Genomic DNA, 12,154 nt, shown 5'->3' with positions numbered 1-12,154 from the left:
TGTACAACCATTCCCTAGAGACTTGCAAAAACCCATACAGACTTTAGACTAGAAAGCAAGCACACAGAGACAAAAGAAAATTGGAAAGTAAAGAGGAGAGCCAGGAGAAAGGATTGTAAATGAAATCCCCAGATTTCTGGTGGCAGTTTATCATAGCCCATTAACTGTCTCAAATTAGAATGTCTTTCACAGGCCTTTTTCAAGCAATGAAGTAAGCAGGAGGGAAAAAGTCACAAGAATACAGTCTATTATCCTTCTGCTCCCATGTAGCAAAAACATAAGGTGATAATGAGATCTAAAACTTGCAAACATTGGAGTAGTACTACTAGAAATCACTATTAGCAACCAACAAAGCAAAAGCAAGATATAAAATCGGTTTCAAAGAAACATGAAAAACTTTCAAGCCAAATGATATTTCCTGCCTACACTAACTCCAGTCTCCTCTCTCACTCTTTAATTCTTTAAACAGATGAACAAAATGATTCTCCATTCAGATACTGTAATAGCAGGTAACAACAGACCATGGATCTGGGTTTTGCATCATGACTTTTTTCCCTAAAAAAATCTGGAGGAAAATTTCTCAAAAGGTGTCGGGATCTCAAAAAGAGCTAATAAATATGAAAGCAGTGGAGCCTTGACAACCCCCTCCTTCTCTGTACCCCAGATCATATATGCACATATACACATACACACAGCACTTTGCACACACCAACATACTTACTAACATGAACAAACTTCATGACATTAGAGAAGGACTCTCCTTATATACTCTCCCATACTTAATATGGCATTATTTATTGATGCAAATCAGATCCTGATTAGATAAGATGCAGAAAACAATGTAACCTGACATTGGAATCCCTAATCTAATCTAAGGAAAAGAACACCAATAATTTGTAAATAAAAATATCATATAAATAGGTACTTAATCTTAGATTTCAGCTAAAATAACAGCAGTAAGTCATGATTCATATTGTTTTAGGGTGTTCTGATGGAGTCCTATGAAGCATCCTCTCCCAGATCCTTCCTTTTTTCATTTTCCTTGTAAGCTTCTCAGGTTATCCAGTTTATATTTGCTAATTTAAAACTCTCTCCCTTGGGAAAGACTAGGTGGTCTGAACAGAAGAAAAGTAATTTATATTCACCAAGGATTCTTTGCAAAAGATTTTGCACATTTCTTTTTTATAAATTTTAAAGTATTATATCACCAGCACTGTTTATATTATACTTTCTCTTTTAAAAAGTTTTATTGATATTTTTAACAACATTGGCATTTAGCAATGACATTACCCCAAACATCTTTTCTTTGTAAAAAATAATTATAACTGAACAAAACAAATCAATACATTGACCATGTTTGAAAATATATACCTCATTCTATACCTCTGCTTTGCAATTCATCATCAATTTACTGAAGTCATAATTGCTCATTGCATTAATTATTGTCCTTAAGTCTTTAAATGTAGTTTTCTTTTATATTACTGTTGTCATCTTGTAACTTATACTCTTTTTGCCTACTTTACTCTGCATCAGTATAAATAAGTTTTTCCAAGTTTCTGCATTTTTCAAATCTGTCATTTTTTACAATCCAATCAAAATTTGTTAAGCAGTGAACACATATTTTATATTTGGTTCTTTGCTACTTTAAAAATGCAGTTGTAAGGGGCAGCTAGGTGGCACAGTGAATAAAGCATGGACCCTGGAATCAGGAAGACCTGAGTTCAAACCCAGTCTCAGACACTTAATAATTACCTAGCTGTATGATCTTGGGCAAGTCACATAACTCCATTGCCTTGCAAAAAAACTCGCAGTTGTAGCTTTAGATATTTATATGTGCGCGTGTGCGTGTGCGCACACACAAACACACACACACACATACACACATATATGCCTGTGTATCTATGTCTACCCTATATTTCACTGGTATTATTTTGTTAAAGATATGTTCAGTTTAGTTCCATTTGGATAGAATTACAAACTATTTACATGAACAGTTGTTCCAATTCATAGCTAAGTTAATATTCAGTACATTAGTATGCATATCTTCCTACATCTGCTACAACATTTGGCATTTTTGTATTTCTGTCATCTTTGCTATTCTACTAGCTGTGATGTGCTATAAAACCTCAGTTACTGTAATTTATATTTCTCTTATTAATGATTCATTTATCTTGTATATATTTTGCACATATTTGCATTTTGCATATACTTAGATGTATACATATGCTTTGCTCAGTAGAATATAACTTTCTTGAAGATTGGGAATATTTCGTTTTAATTTCATATCTTCAGTGCCTACCAAGTGTTGGAACATGGTAGATACTTAGTTAATAATAGATGCTGATTGATTAATTGATCAAAAAAGCATCTTGTAGCTCATCTTTATACCTTAAGGTTAGTATAATATTATGGTTGATCTAGGACTGAACTCTTCTGTTAATAATATCACAGTAGCATAATAACTGCGTATTAATTTATATGGCTTCTTTATATGCAGAGTTCCTTAGCATATAGTTCTTTTCCTGTTAGGAAATTGAATTTTGAAAAAAAGAAATTAGGAGCCCAAGGAATCTATCGAATAGAGGGTGATGCCATTTCAAGGAAAGTCTTTCAGTCAGTCAGTCAATAAATATTGGAGGGCATACTATGTTTTAGGTATTGTGTAAAGTGCTGGGGATACATAAAAAAGCAAAAGACAATCTAAGGGGGGAGGCCTCCTCCAAAGCACTATGTTCAAACAAGCTATAATACAGAATAAAGTGGAAACAATTGATAGAGGAAAGGCATGGCAATGAAGAAGGATTGGGAAAGATTTCATGTAGAAGGTAAGATTTTAGTTAGGACCTGAAGGAAGCAGGTGAAGAGCAAGAACATTTCAGGCATAGTGAACAGCCTTTGAAAATGCTGGTAGCTGAGAGATATAGAGTCTTGCTTAAAAAATGGCAAGAAGTCCAATGTCCCTGTATTGCAGTGTCATGTAACTGGAAAAATAGGGACAAGGCCAGCTTATGAATGCAAAACAGACCATTTTATATTTGATCCTGGTGGGGATAGGGAGTTTCTGGACTTCACTGAGTGGGAGAGACATGGTTAGATCTGTGCTTTAGGAAGATGACTTTGGTAGCTAAGTAAAGAATGGACTAGGAAGGAGTGAGATGTGTGGCATGCAGATCCACCAGAAAGCTATTGCAACAACTCCAGGCTGGTGGCAAGGTCAGACGATAAAGAGGCATTGGTGAGAAATGTTAAGAAGTTAAAATTGACAGGTCTTGGCCACAGAATGGATATGGGGAGGTGAGAGATAAAGAGTGAGGAGTCAAGGCTAGTACTTAGTTATGAGCCTAAGTGATGGCAGGAGTGGGGGTGGGGGGGAAGGAATACCATATCCTTGAGAGTAATAAGGAAGTTTGGAAGATTGTTGGTTTGATAGGGAAAAATAATGAGATCAGTTTTGGGCATATTGAATTCAAAGTTATTATAGGACATCCAGTCCAAGATATCTAATAGGAAGCTAGAAATGTGCAACTGGAGGTTTGAAATGGATAAGTAGATTTGAGACTCATCAGCCTAGAGTTAATTGATAGAGATAATTGAATACATGGGAACTGATAAGATCAAGTGAAATAATATGAGGGAGAATTAAGGAGGAGCTAGGACAGAGATTTATAAAACATTCATGTTTAGAGAATGTGATCTAAATAAAGTCATCAAAAGATCTGAAATAATGGTCACAGAGGTAACAGGAGAAGCAGGAGAGAATATTGTCATGGAAAATGGAAAGGGGCATTTCAAGAAGGTGATTGATAGTGACAGAAACCATAGAGAAATCATTGGTTGTTTGACTTAGAATATTCATGGTTGTTGATAGGTATTTCCTGTTTAGACAAAATGTTTTTTTCAAGTCCTTTTATATTTTGTAGAATATTTCTTGTTCTTATATATTTGTAACATTTTCCCATATAGATGAAATATAAGTACTTTTATCAGAGATTTTTGCTGCAAAAATATTTTCCCTAATTAAAGGTTTCTCTTCTCATTCTAGCGATGTTGATCTTGTTTGTGCAAAATCTTCTCAATTTTATGTAATCAAAATTTCTTATTTACTTTTATGTTCTCCTATTCTTTGTTTATTTAGGAATTTACCACTAACCATAAATGTGTAAGGTGCTTCCTTCTATTCTCCTCTAGTGTATTTATGATTTTTAAATTTATATTTATGTCATATATTCATTTAAAGTTTAATATTTTATATATTATATAATGTGGACCAAAAACTCACTTCTATCAGTGTTTTCCAATTTTTCTATCAATTTCACTGAATACTGAATCTTTAATCAAGTAATATGATCCTTAGACCTGTAAAACATTCCTTTCTTGCTTACCTAATCTGTTCAATTCTCTATTTTTAACTAATATCAAATAGTTTTGATTATTATGACTATATAGGTGGCATTATGATTGACCAATTCCTTTTTTTCTCTCCTCTGACTATAATATGCAGAATATTTTGTAATATTCTATAATATGCAGAAAAGCTGATAATTTTATGGGATTATATATATGAATATGCATATATACTTCTTGAAAATTACCACTTATTTCATTTGATTTTTCTATTGAATCTCAAGAAGTCTCTAAACCATTAAATCATCTGCAAGATCATTTTTTCTTCTCTTTGTGCATGCTTTCCTCTTCAGTTTAATTTTTTTATTAAATTGTATTTTCTAGAACCTTGCAAATAAATAGCAATGACAAGAAACATTCTTATTTTCTCTTTCATTATAGTGAAAAGTTTCTATTTCTTGGTGTTATGGGAATATATGAAATGATTACATTATTCTAATGTGGAATATTAACAAATGATATAACTTATAATTAAAAGAAAATTTATGCTTATTCTTTTGATTTATTTTTTCCTAGCATAAATGAGAGCTGTATTTTGCCAAAGGCTTTTTAGTTATATAATTTTTTTATCATTTTTGTCTATGGTAAATTGTGTTTATAGTTTTCTCAATTTTGAACTATCCATGCATTGCTGGTATAAATACAAGCAAATATTCATTAGTTATTGCTAAGAAGCCTTCCATCTTTATTTTATTTTATTTTTTATTTTTTAGATTTTTGCAAGGCAATGCGTTTAAGTGGCTTACCCAAGGCCATACATCTAGGCAATTATTAAGTGTCTGAGCCTGGATTTGAACTCAGGTACTCCTGACTCCAGGGTCAGTGCTCTATCCACTGCACTACCTAGCTGCCCCCATCTTTATGTTTAAAAAAAAATTAGTGTAAATTTCTACAAAACAGAGTATAAAAGAATCTTTCTAATATGAAAAGGCTATCTACCTAAAAATACAAGTTAGCTCTATGTGGAATGGAGAGGTACTAGAAACTTTCCAAATAAATATAGTAATAAATCAGAGATATCCCCCTTCCCTCATCTTATTTAACTTAGTTATAGAACTGGATAGAGCACTGGTCTTGGACTTGGGAGTTTGAGAGTTCAAATCTGGACTCAGACCTTGACTCATATTAGCTGTGTGACCTTGGGTAAGTCACTTAACCCTGGCAGCCTCTCATCCAGGGCCATCTCCAGTTGTCCTTATTCATATATGACAACTGGATCCAGATGGTTCTGGAGGAGAAAGTGAGGCTGGTGACTTAGCACAGCACCCCCCTTGCTCAAATCCAGTTCATGTGCTTGTCATGGCATCACCTCCCCTGATGTGGTCTTCTTCGAAAATGATGGACAAACATTTTCATTCCAGCCATGAGCACTAAATGCCTTTAAATTTACTTGTTAGGTTTTGTGTTTTCCAAGAACATCTTATAGTCTTATCTATATTGGTCTTGAGAATGCCTTGAGAATGCAGATATTTTAGGTAGTCTATCTTGTAGCTTTTTGAATGAGACTTTTCTTTCCATTATTTCCCCTTGGATTTTTTTATTGTTCTATAATCAAGTTATTTGTTTTTGTTGATTTGTATAATAAACAAATATTAATACTAAATATTAAAAATAAATGCACGTGCATATATAATAAATATGTAAAAATAAATGCACATAAATAAGTTGCAAGTCTCTGTGCCTTTGTCTCTCCTGGAGTCCTAGGTGAGGTAGTAAAGTTGGAATTTTAATGGTTTATGGATTTGCTCCCAGCATCACCTTGGATTAGAACTCTCCTGGGGCCAATCTCTGCTTACTCCTGTTTTGGATAGGGTCACTAAACCTAAACCCTTTGCCTGATCTAGTCTTGGCGTTACTAGAAGTAGGAATCCAGGTCTTCTGAATGGGACCCTGAGATAGAAATCTTATTATGTGTACTTTTCAATTATAGACAGTTAGTTTATCGTGTGGAAAGGAGTTCACCTCAGTTCTGGATCAGATTCAGAACTTATATCATGATCCTTTATTGTTGTGCCTTTTTGGGGGGAAGGGTATAGTGATTATTTTGCTGTAGTTTCTTTTTTGACTCATTTGTTCTCTTCTTCACTTGCGCTTATTTTCTTTTATTCCTAAAGAAGTCCCAGTAGGAATTGTGAAAAATTGGAACTTTTTCCATCATAATCTTTGTAGTCCTGTTATATTGCCTAGAAGAATAATTCAGAGTTCTAGAAAACCCTCTAAAATGATTTTCTTCTAAAGTAGCTTGAAATTAAGTCATTATGGATATTCATGTCTTCATTATTGTTTGTTCCATAAATTTTATTAATATTTTAATAAATAAGGCAAAATAATAAGAATGCATAAACAAGAAAAGCAATTAGTTCAATGGATAGGATGCAGGATCTGGAGTCAAGAAGACTCATCTTCCCAAGTTCAAATCTGGTCTCAGACTTTTATTAGCTGTGTGACCCTGGGCAAGTTGCTTAGCTTTGTTTGCTTTAGTCTCTCATTTATCATATCAGCTATAGAAGAAAATGGCAAACCACTCCAGTATCTTTACCAAGAAAATTCCAAATGGATTCATGAAATTAGAAATTTCTGAAATAATTCAATAAAAGGTAAGAAAAACTGCTTTGGTGTCTGAAATTGTTACAACCTATGTATGGTATTAACTTCTAGTAGTGGATGAAGGTTTACAAGGTCATAGATTTAAACCTGGAAACAATCCCAGAAGTCATGCTAAAATTAGGAAACTGAAGACCAGAATGGTTGTGACTTACTCAAGGACATAGAGCTAGTATGTTATAGAAATTGGATTTGAATCCAGATCTTCTTATTGCAAGAAAACACTATCTTCACTGTTCTATACTGCTTAAATATTCTGGAATACAAAAATCATTAATTCTTTTGATCTCAGTGCTATCCTGGTATTCTCTCAGCTTGGATGTTTCTTTTGATTGATTATAACATTATAGAGGGTTTCTCTTAATATACCATCATTGGGGCAGCATGGATTAATAATGTTTGATATATGACAGCAGGAACAAATGTTTGGAACAGCTGTTTTTAAGAAAAGAAACATTATAAATGACTTATGTTTTTTGTGAACATAAACTTCCCATGGAAGAAACATTAAAACACAGTCCTCTTAACTTATCTTTGATTTAAGGTATAGATAAAGGTCACACTGTTAAGTGTCAGAGCTTTACAAAATGCAGACATATCAACCATCCAAAAAAGATCAGAATTTAAATGCCAACATGGCTAATGAAGTTGAAACAAATAAGATATGGAACTGATCTCATACTATTGTGGATGCATGAAGTACTGATTATCCCTGTGCACTAAAGCCCTATTAAAAGTGGTTCATGAAGTTGTATTTTTTTTTCATTTCTAGAATTTAATTTAGTTCTAGGAACGGTTAGGAAGTTCTTGTAATCAAGGATCATCAGAATGATTTCTTTTGGGGTGGCTAGGTGGTGCAGCGGATAGACACCATCCCTGGAGTCAGGAGTACCTGAGTTCAAATCCGGCCTCAGACACTTAATAATTACCTAGCTGTGTAGCCTTGGGCAACCCACTTAACCTCATTTGCCTTGCAAAAGCCTAAAAAAAAAAAGAATGATTTCTTTTAGGCTACTGAACTCTACCTACTTCTTTCTCACATTTCCCTATGTCCCAAGCATTTTCATTTGTTTTATTGGAATATTCCTGGGAAAGTGGTACAATACAAAAGGAACTGGGCTTCAGGTTTAGAAGAGGAGTTGAGGCAGCATATCTACCCTTAAGCATTTTGAGGCTATTATATGAATCAGAATTTGTCTTATCCTACATGACTCCCAAGAGTCACTTAGAATAGCCAGCTAATAATAGGGGAAAGTTTCTGAGTAACAGATTTGCACTTGATAAATAAAAGAACAAAACAAGACAAGAAAACCTCTTAATAATTAGAACTATTGTGGAAGAAGAAGGAAAAGCCTTGAAGGTTAGAGAGTTTTTTTTGACTTGTGTTCATTAAGAAGAGAGAAGATTACCACTGATGTCATAGGATGCCATAGGAAGGATTATTGTTCAGACCTTTGAGGGCTCTTAGAATTCTGAGATCTGTGAGAATTTAAAGATGGAAGAGACTTAACATTTTTTTTCAGACCTTTCATTTTTATAGGTGGGGAAATGTATGGGACTAGTACAATGTCATACCCATAGCAAAGAGTTAAAAGCTGTGTTTAAAACCTAGGTCATTTTTTTCCTTTTTACTCTTGTAATGTAAAAATATATACTTAATTATCAAACAAACAAGCAAATGTCCATATGCAAAGGGGAAAAGATGATTACACATGAAACCATGAATCTCTGGTAAGTTCAACTTTTTTGGAAAGTACATATTAAATTTAATATAATAGTAACAGTAGTACTCTTCCTGTCTGTGTTCCCTTCTGAACCTCCTTCTGTTTTCTTCTATGTATTTTTAAAATGTTTCATTGATGCTCTTTCCTTTCTTCTTTTTATGGCATCACTATCACTACCCCCTACTGCACCTCTCAACTTGCCAAAAGAAATACATAATAAAAATTCCTATAAAGATAAATATAGCCATGCAAAACAAAGTACACATTGGCCATGACTGAACTATATGCCTCATTCTGAACCTTTAGGCTATGACCTCTTTGCCAAGAGGTGGGAAGCATACTTCATCATCATTTTGCTGGAGTTGTAATTAGTGTTTACAAGTTTCAGAGTTCTTAATCCTTTTGAAGTTTTTCCCTTCTTTTACAATATTTCCATTTCATTCATAGGATGGTTCTGATTATTAATTGTTTGTTCCTTTCCATCTTGTACCCTTCTACTTTTACCTCTCTTTGTCCTTTATAAAGAAGTAGGCAGTAATGCCGGGGATGTCGTTCTACATTCTTCTCCATTCCCCCCACCATTTAAATTAATATAATGTAATAAGGGCATGAGAAAGTTTTAAAAGTGAATTCCTTTGATCTTTCATAAGAAATGAATCTTTTTTTTTGGCCATGAAAAGATAGAAAGATTGACTAACCAAAAAAGCAGACCATACCTCAGGGTAGAATTAAATGGAGAGAAATTTCAGCAAAAACTCAATCTAACAGAGAAGCAATCAAGCTTTGAGGATTTTCAGACTCAGGAGCATAATGAGAAGATAGACTCTTCCAACTATACCAGAGGATAAAGAGGTGGGAGAAGTAAACATGCAGAGAATGCTATACTCTACTTTTGTCTGTGTCATCAGAAAAAAATGGAACTAATAAGAGACAAACATATCCAATCAAGAACAGAGATAAAGTCAGAGCACATATATGGATACAGAATGGTACATAAAGAAAGTTACTCAGTAGTGGAAGGAGCCTTAAAGTGTGTAGCTCCTTGAGCCTGAAAATAATTCTGACTATAGACTCAAGAAAGGATTTCTGATAACTAGGAATTGGGAATTTATACTTTGTTTCCACAAGTTCACTCCAAGTTCACCCCATTGAACTACATTTAATCCTCATAACCTGAATTTTCTGTGGACTTGTGTAAGATTAAGAATCAGACTTTAGAAGTAAAATGTTTGTACCAACTTTTCTTACAAATAATACCTTAGTAAATACTTTGCTTAGACGTATAGCAGTGGTCTGGGAAAGATTATTTCATAAGTCAAATTTTTATGCCATTAGCTATCTGAGAATTTAATTAATTTATTTTTTTGACTTATCTATATTCACCTTTACACAGCACTTGTCTGGATGAGCAGGACCTGTTTTGTCCTGTCCCTATTATAGTCTGGATGTTGGTGAAATCTGGCATTAGATTCTATCATCTGATGGAAGCCATCACTTCTAGTCCTTTCTTGGTGACCCAAAGCAGATATAGGTTTCAGGCTTTTCTGGTGTCTTTATGCTTGTACAAACCCCAATTAGGGGTTGAATCTGTTCTCTACTGTGACCATGACATATTCCAATTGGATATTAGGATTATGCTGGCCTCAAACTTTTTAAAAATATAGTCATTGAATTAGATCTCTTTCCTATTGTTGGCTGCAAATGTTCCAAAGCATTCATTGCCCTACCTTATCTTCCAAAAAATTAACTAATTTTGATGACTGAATATGTCTCCCACTACTATTCTGATAGGTCAGGACCAAGATTCTACTAGCTTTAGGTCTATTATCACTGTTAATGATTATTTCTGTCTCTTCTAGCATATCCTTACTCAGAGAACCCACATCTTCCAGATCTTATGAGAAGACAGACTCCATTTTGGTTCAATTACTCAATAAGCATTTATTAAATACAAAAAAAACAAGAAAAAGGATTATTCCTGTTTTCAAGAAACTTACATTTTAGTGAAGGGAAACAAAATGCATAAAGATTGCAGATAGAAGACATAAAGAGTAAATGAGGGGGCGGCTAGGTGGCACAGTGGATAAAGCACCGGCCTTAGAGTCAGGAGTACCTAAGTTCAAATCGGTCTCAGACACTTAATAATTACCTAGCTATGTGGCCTTGGGAAAGCCACTTAACCCTATTTGCCTTAGAAAAACATAAAAAAAGAGTAAATGAGAGGTACTCTTAGAAGAAAGGAGTCAATTGTGGGAGCTCAGAGTGTCTGTGTACTTTTGGTCAATCACCAAAACTTTTATTGCTTTCTTCCTCCCCTGTGATAGCCCCCTTGCAAAGGCTTATGGAATTCTGGCTGTCTTTTCATGTTCTAGTCAAAGAACTTGACTGACTTTTCTCTTTTGTCTTCTTGAACATTGTCATGGTTGGTGCCTTTTTTAGATATGTGTTGAAGTGTATATAGGAAAGTTGGGCTCCTCTATTATTTTCCATATCATCACCATAACCAGAAGTTTCCAGTGCTCTTTTTATAAATTATTACATCATTATTTTATTAAATGGAAAACACAAAATCCCTGTTATTCTCCCTATGTTAAGGGCGGCAAATGATGGTCTCTTCTGAGGTATGTTCTATTCTGGTGTAAGAAGTGTATATTTGGGTTATGGGTAAATATCTTTGACTCTTAAAAAGATTGGAGAGATATTTTCTGGGTGATTTGATCATTTTATTAATGATATCAGCATTTTAGTAAATGGATGGTCATTTGGCTCTCTCTTAGACCAAAGACAATCATGGCAGCTTTATGATGGATTATATGTTCTTTTGGAAGAGGAGTTTTCAAAGGATGACATTAAAGGATGACCCTAATTGATCAACAATTAATGAGAGAATGAATATTACATTGAGGGTATGGAACTAAATTTTGATTATGCATCCATTTTAAGTTCCCCCTAATCTTCAACAATCTAATCAAAAAATTCATGCTTCACCTAAGGCTGAACAGAACACAATGGCTGTCTCATCTGGGTAAGGTCTAGATAGAGGAGAAGGTTGACTTAACCTTCCGAGACTGAGGTTTTGAAATGAAGAATAAGAAAAGTATGAAATCTGAATCTCCTCAAATACTGGTTATTAATAATAATTTCTCTCATATCCTTCTAAATGAACTCCAAACAGAACTAATGATAAATAAAAAATTGACTTATAAGAACCTTTCCCAGGCCACATGTCAATATATAGTAGTAAGTTACTGATTGCTTCACTACTGAAAACAAAATAGAACTATATCAGCACATCAAAATCTCATGTATTTCAAGACATTTAGTTATTTTCACAGAATATTACAACAGTTGATAATGGGTACATTGTGACCTAGCCCTTACCCTTCTTCTCCCTCTTAACTGGAGAGTTAATATGGTCTGAT

The 12,154-nt window shown here is 34.0% G+C and overlaps 1 protein-coding gene across 1 annotated transcript in view; it reads right to left on the bottom strand.

Annotated features, from left to right (window-relative positions):
* The window catches only part of PCNX2 (pecanex 2), a 413,266-nt gene that overhangs the window by 129,806 nt on the left and 271,306 nt on the right, over positions 1–12,154 (bottom strand). The window lies entirely within an intron of this gene.

Source organism: Macrotis lagotis, chromosome 2, assembly GCF_037893015.1.
Source record: "Macrotis lagotis isolate mMagLag1 chromosome 2, bilby.v1.9.chrom.fasta, whole genome shotgun sequence".
Classification (NCBI taxonomy): domain Eukaryota; kingdom Metazoa; phylum Chordata; class Mammalia; order Peramelemorphia; family Peramelidae; genus Macrotis; species Macrotis lagotis.
The sequence above is the reverse complement of the archived record's forward strand: the minus strand, read 5'-3'. Positions and strand labels throughout refer to the sequence as shown.